Below are 12,036 nucleotides of genomic sequence, written 5' to 3'. Positions count from 1 at the left end.
TCAGTAGTTGTGGCTCATGGGCTTAGTTGCTCTGCGGCATGTGGGATCTTCCCAGACCAGGGCTCAAACCCGTGTCCCCTGCATTGGCAGGTGGATTCTTAACCACTGCACCACCAGGGAAGTCCCTGAATCCTCTTTTCTAATTTTGTAAGCATTCATTGGTGCCACTACAACTATGGGTTATTATTTCCTGAAACAGGAAAAGAAAATTAATTACGTTTTGTCCAGTTTTAAAACAACTTAAGCATATATATACACACTACTATATATAAAATAGATAACCAACAAGGACCTACTGTATAGCACAGGGAGCTATACTCAGTATTTTTTTTTTTTTAAACATCTTTATTGGAGTATAATTACTTTACAATGGTGTGTTAGTTTCTGCTTTATAACAAAGTGAATCAGCTATACATATACATATGTTCCCATATCTCTTCCCTCTTGCATCTCCCTCCCTCCCACCCTCCCTATCCCACCCCTCTAGGTGGTCACAAAGCACCGAGCTGATCTCCCTGTGCTATGCGGCTGCTTCCCACTAGCTATCTATTTTACATTTGGTAGCGTATATATGTCCATGACACTCTCTCACCCTGTCATATCTCACCCCTCCCCCTCCCCATATCCTCAAGTCCATTCTCTAGTAGGTCTGTGTCTTTATTCCCGTCTTGCCACTAGGTTCTTCATGACCTTTTTTTTTTTTTTCTTAGATTCCATATATATGTGTTAGCATACTGTATTTGTTTTTCTCTTTCTGACTTACTTCACTCTCTATGACAGACTCTAACTCCATCCACCTCATTACAAATACCTCCATTTCATTTCTTTTTATGGCTGAGTAATAGTCCATTGTATATATGTGCCACATCTTCTTTATCCATTCATCCGATGATGGACACTTAGGTTGCTTCCATGTCCTGGCTATTGTAAATAGAGCTGCAATGAACATTTTGGTACATGACTCTTTTTGAATTATGGTTTTCTCAGGGTATATGCCCAGTAGTGGGATTGCTGGGTCATAAGGTAGTTATAATTTTAGTTTTTTAAGGAACCTCCATACTGTTCTCCATAGTGGCTGTATCAATTTACATTCCCACCAACGGTGCAAGAGTATTCCCTTTTCTCCACACTCTCTCCAGCATTTATTGTTTCTAGATTTTTTGATGATGGCCATTCTGACCGGTGTGAGATGATACCTCATTGTAGTTTTGATTTGCATTTCTCTAATGATTAATGATGTTGAGCATTCTTTCATGTGTCTGTTGGCCATCTGTATATCTTCTTTGGAGAAATGTCTATTTAGGTCTTCTGCCCATTTTTGGATTAGGTTGTTTGTTTTTTGGTTATTGAGCTGCATGAGCTGCTTGTAAATCTTGGAGATTAATCCTTTGTCAGTTGCTTCATTTGCAAATATTTTCTCCCATTCTGAGGGTTGTCTTTTGGTCTTGTTTATGGTTTCCTTTGCTGTGCAAAAGCTTTTAAGTTTCATTAGGTCCCATTTGTTTATTTTTGTTTTTATTTCCATTTCTCTAGGGGCTGGGTCAAAAAGGATCTTGCTGTGATTTATGTCATAGAGTGTTCTGCCTATGTTTTCCTCTAAGAGTTTGATAGTGTCTGGCCTTACACTTAGGTCTTTAATCCATTTTGAGTTTATTTTTGTGTATGGTGTCAGGGAGTGTTCTAATTTCATACTTTTACATGTACCTGTCCAATTTTCCCAGCACCACTTATTGAAGAGGCTGTCTTTTCTCCACTGTATATGCTTGCCTCCTTTATCAAAGATAAGGTGACCATATGTGCATGGGTTTATCTCTGGGTTTTCTATCCTGTTCCATTGATCTATATTTCTGTTTTTGTGCCAGTACCAAACTGTCTTGATTACTGTAGCTTTGTAATATAGTCTGAAGTCAGGGAGCCTGATTCCTCCAGCTCCATTTTTCGTTTTCAAGATTGCTTTGGCTATTCGGGGTCTTTTGTGTCTCCATACAAATTGTGAAATTTTTTGTTCTAGTTCTGTGAAAAATGCCTGTGGTAGTTTGATAGGGATTGCATTGAATCTGTAGATTGCTTTGGGTAGTATAGTCATTTTCACAATGTTGATTCTTCCAATCCAAGAACATGATATATCTCTCCATCTATTTGTATCATCTTTAGTTTCTTTCATCAGTGTCCTATAATTTTCTGCATACAGGTCTTTTGTCTCCTTAGGTAGGTTTATTCCTAGATATTTTATTCTTTTTGTTGCAATGGTAAACGGGAGTGTTTTCTTAATTTCACTTTCAGATTTTTCATCATTAGTGTATAGGAATGCAAGAGATTTCTGTGCATTAATTTTGTATCCTGCTACTTTACCAAATTCATTGATTAGCTCTAGTAGTTTTCTGGTAGCATCTTTAGGATTCTCTATGTATAGTATCATGTCATCTGCAAACAGTGACAGCTTTACTTCTTCTTTTCCGATTTGGATTCCTTTTATTTCTTTTTCTTCTCTGATTGCTGTGGCTAACACTTCCAAAACTATGTTGAATAATAGTGGTGAGTATACTCAGTATTTTGTAATAGCCTCTAATGGAAAAGAATCTGGAAAAGAATCTATCTATCTATCTATCTATCTATCTATCTATCTCTCTCTCTATATATATATAGAATCTATATCTATATCTATATATATATATAGAATCTATCTATCTATCTATCTATGTATCTATATATATATATATATATATACACATATATGTATAAAACTGAATCACTGTGCTGTACACCTGAAATTAACACATTGTAAATGAACTATACTTCAATAAAATAAAATAAAATGAACAGTTAGAAAAAAACAACTTAAGGATTATTTTGAGCCACAGAGACATCAAAAGCTGATTGTATTTAAAAGGAACTCTATTCTCTCCTTCAGCCTTTATAAATGCATCAGCGTCCTGTTTTCGCATCCTAACCGTAACAGCTAACAGAGGGCTTGCAATGGCCCTGGCACCGTGCTCCGTGTATTACTGTGTTAATTATCTCAGTTAATCCACCCAACAGCACTATGAGGCACGTTCCATAGTGTTTTGTTTTTTGTCTTTGTTTTTGTTTATTTTTGGCCTCACCACAGGCATGTGGGATCTTAGTTCCCCCGACCAGGGGTGGAACCTGTGCCCCCTGCAGTGGAAGCACGGAGTCCTAACCACTGGACCACCAGGGAAGTCTCGAGATACATTCTATTGTTATCCCTACTTTTTGATGAGAAACTAGCGGCACAAAGAAGTTCAGTAACTTGCCCAGGGTCACCCAGCTTGTCTCCTGACAACAGGATGGAAACCCAGGCAGTCAGACTCAGAACCTGCTAGTAACTGTTTCGCTGTTTGTTCTGTGGAGGGCGGTGTTTGTTCTTGTTCTAAGCTATGTGACGACATGGCTTAGGATCCCAGCACATAGGGGAGCCTCTCATTCTATCAGAATTTTCCACCGATAATTGAGTGCATCTTTTTCTGAACCTTTTTCACACTTCAATCTGTGGCTTATAAAGCTGTTTCCCAGGTATAACTCATTGTGAAGTTTAAAAGGATTTCATGTTTGGGCAAATTTCTTCTGAAGGTTGAACAAGGTAAGAAACAAATTCTGACTAATACGGTGAAGGTATAAATAAAGAAGCCTTGAATGGTTTATAAAGAAATTTTCCCCTCCTAACCAAATGCAGTTTTAAATGTTAATATCTCTATTGCAAAAAAGAAGATAAATAAATGTAATAGATGTAGCCTCTAGTCAGCAGTGTGTGCGTGTAAATTTAAAGGTAAGAATGTTTAAAAATGCCAAATTGTATACAAAAGGCATCCTTCTTCTCTGGGCTTCCTCTATAAACATACTTTTTTTTTTTTTTTTTTTTGGCTGCACTGCGCGGCGTATAGGATCTTAGTTCCCTGACCAGGGATTGAACCCCGGCCCTCGGCAGTGAAAGCACAGAGTCCTAACCACTGGACCGCCAGGGAAGTCCCTATGACCATCCAATTTTAATGGCTCTTTTCTTTCCTCCTCCTCTCAGCTAGGAAATGATTTCTTTGAATCCCTTCTGGCTGTTCTGGAGCAGGATTTCCCAGCCTTGGCCCTGTTGACATTTAGCCTGGAGAGCCCTTTGCGGTGAGGCTGTCCTGAACATTGCAGGAAGCACCCCACCCTCCTGTACACCCCCAACACCCTGGCACCGACTGTGACAAACAGAAATGTTTTCAGGGCTTCCCTGGTGGCGCAGTGGTTGAGAATCTGCCTGCCAATGCAGGGCACACGGGTTCGAGCCCTGGTCTGGGAAGATCCCACATGCCGCGGAGCGACTAGGCCCGTGAGCCACAATTGCTGAGCCTGCGCGTCTGGAGCCTGTGCTCCGCAACAAGAGAGGCCGCGACAGTGAGAGGCCCGCGCACCGCGATGAAGAGTGGCCCCCGCTTGCCGCAACTGGAGAAAGCCCTCGCACAGAAACGAAGACCCAACACAACCATAAATAAATAAATAAATTAAATAAAATTAAAAAAAAAAAAAAAGAAAAAAAAAAAAAAAAAAAAAAAAAAAGAAATGTTTTCAGATGTGGTTGCACGTCCCCTGGGGGTGCAGAGCAGAAGGGTGAAATCCCCACCTCACGCCCCCCCCCCCAAATTAAGAACAACTATTCTGGAACTATTCGCTGGAATTTCAATACCACACATGCATATTTTGCCATACTTCATCCCTAAATACCATCTCAAAGATCTCAAGCCTCCATGGTAGCTCTCCGCAGCATTTTCACCTGCTTTTCTCCTTGCCCTTGCCTTCTTGGGCCCTCGTCAGATCACTTCCCAGGCACTCCGCAGGGGGCAGCATGCGGGCGGCTGCAGCAGGGAGCACAGGACGGACTTAGAGGGTTCCTGTGATTCTTGGGGTGTGGGGCTGGAGGGGCTCTGCCGTTGCTGCTGCCCTAACTACAGACCTGACTCACTCCTGCAGGCCTTGCTCTGAGGCTCACGTGGACACCACTGTAACACCTCCGACGCGATTCCAGCAGTCCCTCACAGAACACAAATGTCTGACGGTGTCAGTGAACGCAAAACATCTCTGCCCTAAATGCAGTCTGCCTAAGGGTAAAGCAAGACTCCGATATATTAACAGAAAAGACAAATTTAGAACACATGAAATAAATATGCTGACTAGAGATGTTAGCTTGTCTGTACTCCACGTGGGTCTTAATGGTGTGTGTATTTACGGATGTAAATATGTGTGGTGGGAAATTATTGTTTTATTTTTGAGATCAAGTTAAAAAGGACACGTTAAACAAGACTGCCCATGGCCAGCTTCTAGTTGACCTTCCACCATGATGCCCGAAGCCTCAACAATACAATAGCTACCACTATTGAGCACTTAGTATCCACCAAACTCTGTGCCAAGTGCCCTACCTGAGTTGTCTCATTCAACCTTCCAACAGCCCTAGAAGTGCGTCATTATCAACTCCATTTCACAGATGACAAAACCTCACGCTGGTCAAGTAATTTGACCATGCTCATATTTCTGGCAAACCATGAAACAGGGATTCAGACCCACAGGTCTGTCCCCAAGGTTTGTGTGTGTGTGTGTGAGTGCGTGTGTGAATAGATTAATTATGGTAAAACACGTATATCATAAAACTGTCCACTTTAACCATTCTTAAGTGTCCAATTCAGTGGCATTAAGTACATTCACATTGTTGTACAGCCATCACCACCATCCATCTCCAGAACTTTTTCATCTTCCCAAACTGAAACTCTGTCCCCACTAAACACTAACTCCCCCTCCCGCTCCCCCAGCCCTTCTTGTTTCTGTCTCTGTGAATTTGACTACTCTGGGCACTTCATATAAATGGAATCATGCAGTATTTATCTTTTTGTGACTGGCTTACTTCACTTAGAAGAGTGTTGTCAAGGCCCATCTATGTTGTGGCATGTGTCAGAACTTCCTTCCTTTTTAAGGCCAAATAATATTCCACAGTACGTATAGACCACATTTTGTTTATCCATTCACCTAGTGATGGCCGCTTGGGGTACATCCACCTTTTGGCTGTCGTGAATAATGCTGCTGTGAGCATGGGAGTACAAATATCTCTTTGCGATCCTGCTTTCTTTGGGGTATATATTCAGCAATGGAATTGTTGGGTCATGTGGTAATTCTATGTTTAATTTTTTGAGGAACCGCCATACTGTTTTCCGCAGGCGCTGAACCATTTTACACTCCCACTAACAGTGCGCCGGGGTTCCAATTATCCACATGCTTGCCAATACTTGTTTTGGGCTTTGGGATTTTTTTGATAGCAGCCCTCCTGATGGATGTGAGGTGTGTCCCTGAAACCTATACCAAGTCTTTCCCTTCTAGAACTTTTCTTCTTAATTCAGTAGCAGTAGCACACACACAACGGAAAGATCTTGATCACAATGCAGGAACGCGCGAGGATCCACGCCCATTCCACCCCTCTCTGCACTCAGCTTGGTTTCTGTAGGTTGGCAGGATGGAATGATATAAAGCCTCCCCCTCGCTCTAGCCCCCGGCCTCCTTGACGTCAAAGTATGCTTCCTCCTCTTTTCTCTTTTCTACACTCTCAGGATTCTCTGTAAACACTCCGGAAACATTTAGAAAAGAAAATAAGTCATGTTTCAGGAGCGATCAGCCTATTTTAATTCCATTCATTTTAATGGGAATGCTCTTTCAGGAAACCTGCTCTGACTTGATCACGGGAGCTTGGGGTAGGCAAATTCTCCGCCCGGCCTTCAGAGCCCGGGCAGAGGGTGAGGCTGCCCAGGCGGACAGAGCGTGACTCACACCGGCTCACCTCTCAGCGGCGGGGGCTCCACCCTGGGCGTGCCGTGCTCTCCTCCTCCCCGTTCTCCCTCCGTCCGCTTCAGCCTCTCAGGCCTTCCTTGCTTCCAGGCTCCCCGGGAAGCTGGGGCTGGAAAAACATGGTGATGAATCACAGCCCCTCTGACCACTCCAGGGAAGGCAGCAGCAGCTCCAGAATGACTCGTGGAGAATCAGGACCCAAGGTCCCAGCTCAGAAGCCGTGACAGTTTCAGAGCAAATTATTGTTCCAAGGTCTCCTGACCAGAGCTGCTCGCTCAAGACGGAAGACCACTCCCAACCTGGACCAAAGGCAGCTGTAATCAGGATGCCGATGGACTTAATGTGCTCAGCAAGTGCAGTCAATTAGGCTTGGGTGTATGCTGACAAGTTAAAAATCACCCACAGTTGGTTGCTGGGAACGAAATTGGTGCAGCCACTGTGGAGAACAGCATGCAGGTTCCTTAAAAAACTAAAAATAGAGTTACCATATGTTCCAGCAATCCTACCCCTGGGCATATATCTGGACAAAATACAAATTTGAAAAGATACATGCACCCCTATGTTCACAGCAGCACTATTTACAACAGCCAAGACATGGAAGCAACCTAAAAGTCCATCGACAGATGAATGGATAAGGAAGATGTGGCACATATATACAATGGAATATTACTCAGCCATAAAAAGGATGACATAATGCCATTTGAAGCAACATGGATGGACCTAGAGAGAACCATACTAAGTGAAGTAAGTCAGACAAAGACAAACATCATATATCACTTATATGTCAAATCTAAAAAAAAAATGATACAAATGAACTTATTTACAAAACAGAAACAGATGCACAGACACAGAAAACAGATTTATGGTTACCAAAGGGGAAAGGCGGAGGGGGGGATAAATTAGGAGTTTGGGATTAACAGATACACACCATTATATAAAATAGATAAACAAGGACCTACTGTGTAGTACAGGGAACTATATTCAGTATCTTGTAGTAACCTATAATGGAAAAGAATCTGAAAAAGAATATATATATGTAAAACTAAATCACTTTGCTGGACACCTGAAACTAACACAACATTGTAAATCAACTACTTCAATAGAAAAAAAAAATAACCACCCAGTGTTGGAATCATAGACTCATAGCATTTTAGGGCTGAAGGGGATTTTCAATCTATAACATCAAAGAATTTCAGGATTAAAATAATGTGCAGTATTGATCTTATCCAGAGTCGTGCTGGAACTGGCTTACACTGTCCCATCAGAACCAACTGTTACATTTTCAGGAAATGTGTGAAGCAGTTAATGTCAAGTTGGTAGCTTGAAAGGGGCCTTTGGTGGGATCCGCACGCCACAGAAATTGACAAACACTACAAATCAGGGCTTCCCTCTCTCCCCCTCCTCCACCAAGAACTGGTTGTTTAGAAATTTACTAGCACATCATTGATCTTATGCAAGCCTTTTATTTATAGATAAGAAAACTGAGCCGCAGAGAGGGGAAATGACTCATCTAGGGTCACACTATAAATTAGTGTCAGAATTCAGAATCCAAATCCTTTGTGTCCTAATCCAGTGAATGGCTACCTAAAGCGCAGCCCTGTTACCCACAGTATCCTGCCAAAAAATAGAGCCATGTGAGAGGGTGTAATTGCAGTAAAAACAGGGAGTGAGAGATGAATAGCTATCTTGAAAACTGGTTCTCGGGGGAAGAGATTGCTCACTATCAGGCCCACCCTGGAATTTGCTCTAATAGTTTAAGCTGAGGGACGAGCACTGTTTTTGTCATATTTGTGTGGAATGCAACAGGACGACTTGGACACAACGGTGTATCTGTGATACCGTCAACAAGAAGAGGCTTGGTTGCCCTTGAAAAAAAAAGAGGAGGGAGTTCCCTGGCGGTCCAGTGGTTAGGACTCTGTGCTTTCACTGCCAAGGGCCTGGGTTCAATCGCAGGTCAGGATACTAAGATCCCGCAAGCTGCTCAGTGCGGCCAAAAAAAAAAAATTAAGTTAAATTTTAAAAAAAGAAAAAGAGGGCTTCCCTGGTGGCGCAGTGGTTGAGAATCTGCCTGCCAATGCAGGGGATGCGGGTTCAGGCCCTGGTCTGGGAAGATCCCACATGCCGTGGAGCAGCTGGGCCCGTGAGCCACAATTACCGAGCCTGCGCGTCTGGAGCCTGTGCTCCGCAACAAGAGAGGCCGCGATAGTGAGAGGCCCACGCACCGCAATGAAGAGTGGCCCCTGCTTGCCGCAACTACAGAAAGCCCTCGCACAGAAACGAAGACCCAACACAGCCAAAAATAAATAAATAAATAAATAAAATTAAGAAAAAGAAAAAAAGGTGGCATGTTTGGAAAACTTGGGATAAACAGATTGACCACAAGTAAGAAGAAACTAAGATTCGTAGCCTGAAAATCCATCATTTTGGCTACATTACCAGACTTGCTCTACTGTTTCCTGTGATGCACGTGGCTCCCAAACAAAAGCAAACGGACTTTGATGTTCACACCTTTATCCACGGTGTGACTTTCCTGTCCTTTCACGGCTGAACTCAGAGCCGTGGTTTAGGACTTTTATGGGCAAAAGGAGAGAACACGTGGCCGGCCATAAGCCAGAGGAGCGGGCAAGGGAAGGACAGATGGAGGAGGTGTAAACCCAGACTGTGGGGAATATTCCAATTGGGTCTCAAGAGCTGGGCTCAGAAAGGCAGAGCCCCACCCCCCACCCCCCACCACCGCTGCAGAGGGCAGGGAGCCTGGGAGAAACGGAGAGGCCTCTGCTTCTTCCTGGTTTAATCACCCACCAGTGACAGCAGAGCAGGGACTGGGCAGCCCCACTGCACAGGATGAAGAAAAGAGGAAACAGTATACTTCCAAAGCAGGAGGGAAGAGGCGAACATCTCTAAGGGGCTGTGGATTCCTTTCCCTCCACGCTCCCTCTGTAACCCCTTGCGGTTGCTCTGGTCAACCCAGTCTCACTACTGATTGGCTCTTCCAAAAATCACTGCCGCCGTCTCATCATTTTCCAGAGGCTCCTTCTCCATCCCGGCTCCCGGGGCCACCGCAGTGCTCACTCCCTCTGACTCTGAGAGCAATGCCCTCCGCTCTCACCCGCCCCCCCTTCACCGCTCTGCCTTTGTGAGGTTGCACAGCTGTCACCTCTTTAACCTATGATTGTCCTCTCGGCCCTGAGGATAGCCACGGTCTCACCTGAAGAGTGACGTGACTCCTGGTGTCACTGGTGTCACGATGGGCAAAGGAAAAGAGAACTCAGGTCCTGGGTGGGCAGCCCTCTTGCCCAGACTCCAGATGCCAGCTGTAAAGTCAGGGATGCCTGTGTGAGGGGTGCAGAAGGAAGCCAGTCAAGTGGAAATATCCAGTCCCTGGAAGGAGGATGCCCGGACAAGGACCCCCTTTGAGGCTGGGGTGCGGAGAACCCTGCTCCCCTTTGGGATGAAACCCAGGAAGCTGGCTGTGCTGGATTAGAACCATATACCTTGCAAATCTGATATTTACTGTATCGTTTCTGTTCTCTGTTTAGTACTTGGAAAAGTCTTTTTTTTTTAAGTTTCAGTATGTCACAGCAGTAGTAAGAAGAAAAAAGGGAAAGGGTTGTACCTACTCTTTGGCCAAAATATGATAGAAGTGGCAGCATGCTACATCATCAAGGTTCTGGGTTTTGAAGCGATTTTTTATTTCTGTCACCTCCTCTTTGAAATGCCTCTTCCAGACTTCTGAGCCTCTCACCTGCCCTAATTCTCCTGCACCTGCCTTTGAGGTCACCTTTCCTCCTCCTCCTCCTCCCCTAAGGGGGCTCTTTCCCAAAGGGATGCTCTGTGCCCTCCCGTCTGCCTCTTCACTCTGCCCTCACAAGGTCATCTGCTGTCAAGACTTCAGCTGTGACCTCCATGAGGATGATCCCAAACGTTTATCTCTAGTCTTGACCTTTCTCCAGACCAATTTCAACCTTCTCCTGGGCCACACTGCCTGGAGAGGTGATTGCTGTCATAAACCAACATTTCCAAAACGGCATTTATTTCTTTCAACCCAAGCCCCCAAATTTCAGAATGACCTTGGACAACCTCCCCATTCTTCAGCCTCACATCTAGTTACCAAAGCCTATTGACTCCATGTCCACTGACCTCTCTACCCCACCCGCCCTCTTCTTTCCAGCACCCGTGTCCCCACCCAGCCCAGGCTGCATCACCTCTTCCCTGCACTGTTGCAAAGCCCCCTGACCTGGGCTCCCCACTTCCAGGCTCTGTAACCACTCGAAATCAACCAGGTCAACCCTGACAGCATTCCCTTCCTCAAGCCCAGGCGAGGATGTCTTCTCCTCTGCCTGAAACACCTTGCTCTGCTTGCGTTCAAGGTCACAGATGGTGGCCCTTCCCCAAAGTCTACCACTGCCTCTCCCCAAACACTACCTGCAGGCCTGTTTCTTCTCCCTAGAAAGCTTTTCCTTGCAATGTCACCTGCCCAAAGCTCTTTTCTCCTAATCCAAAATCTGCTTCAAATGACACGGCCCGCTTGGATTCTTCTCTGATACCCTCACCCAGGTTGCCTCACTGTCTTGCTCCAGAGTGCGGCAGGGCTCCGCGTGGTACCCACCCGCTCTGCCCTGTATCACAGCATCGCCTGTGCTCCCTCTTCCTTTCCCCACCTTAGCGATGCCTCCATCTCTCACTGTCCGAGCCAGAAACTCGGAAATGACTCCAGATTCCTTCTTCTCCCTCATTCAACACTCAAGTCCTCTCAAATCTGCGTCTGAAATCTCTCTCATCCTTCCTCGCAGGTGGTAGCTCAGGCCATCCTCATCCCGGGAGCAGGGGCGGGACTTCCCAAGCAGCACTGAGATAGGCAGCCCCAATCTCCACCCTGCTCGCTACCTGTGTGACCTCGGGGAGGTTAGCTTTCAGCTTTTCTGAGCCTCAGTTTCCTCATCTGCAAAAGGGGTTCAAAAAAAAAACTCTCCAAAATTTTATACACACACACACACCGAGAGAAACTAGCATATATGGTAAACACTCATCAGAGTAGACTTTTATGATTTTTTTCCCTTTAATTAAGAAAACAACTTCCTAATTGGCCCCTGGCTGCAGTGACACAAGAAGAAAATCCAGTGCTCACTATGCCCCCAATGAGCTTATAAAAGACACACATGTTCCCACATAGAACTTTTCGTTTAAAGCCAATAACTCGCAGAATAATTT

At 44.7% G+C, this 12,036-nt stretch overlaps 1 long non-coding RNA gene across 2 annotated transcripts in view; it reads right to left on the bottom strand.

The window, feature by feature from the left end:
- The window catches only part of LOC309637990, a 54,999-nt gene that overhangs the window by 21,149 nt on the left and 21,814 nt on the right, over positions 1 to 12,036 (bottom strand). The window contains exon 2 of one of the 2 annotated variants that reach the window (XR_014250925.1): positions 4,772 to 5,096. This is a non-coding gene — a long non-coding RNA (uncharacterized lncRNA). Of the gene's footprint in view, positions 1 to 4,771; positions 6,805 to 12,036 lie in introns of those variants that run through there. The other variant, XR_014250926.1, reaches the window with a different exon arrangement.

The sequence above is a fragment of the Balaenoptera physalus genome, assembly GCF_965194825.1.
Source record: "Balaenoptera physalus genome assembly, chromosome: 11".
In the NCBI taxonomy this organism is placed as follows: Eukaryota; Metazoa; Chordata; class Mammalia; order Artiodactyla; family Balaenopteridae; genus Balaenoptera; species Balaenoptera physalus.
This window is presented reverse-complemented; position numbering and strand designations above follow the sequence as displayed.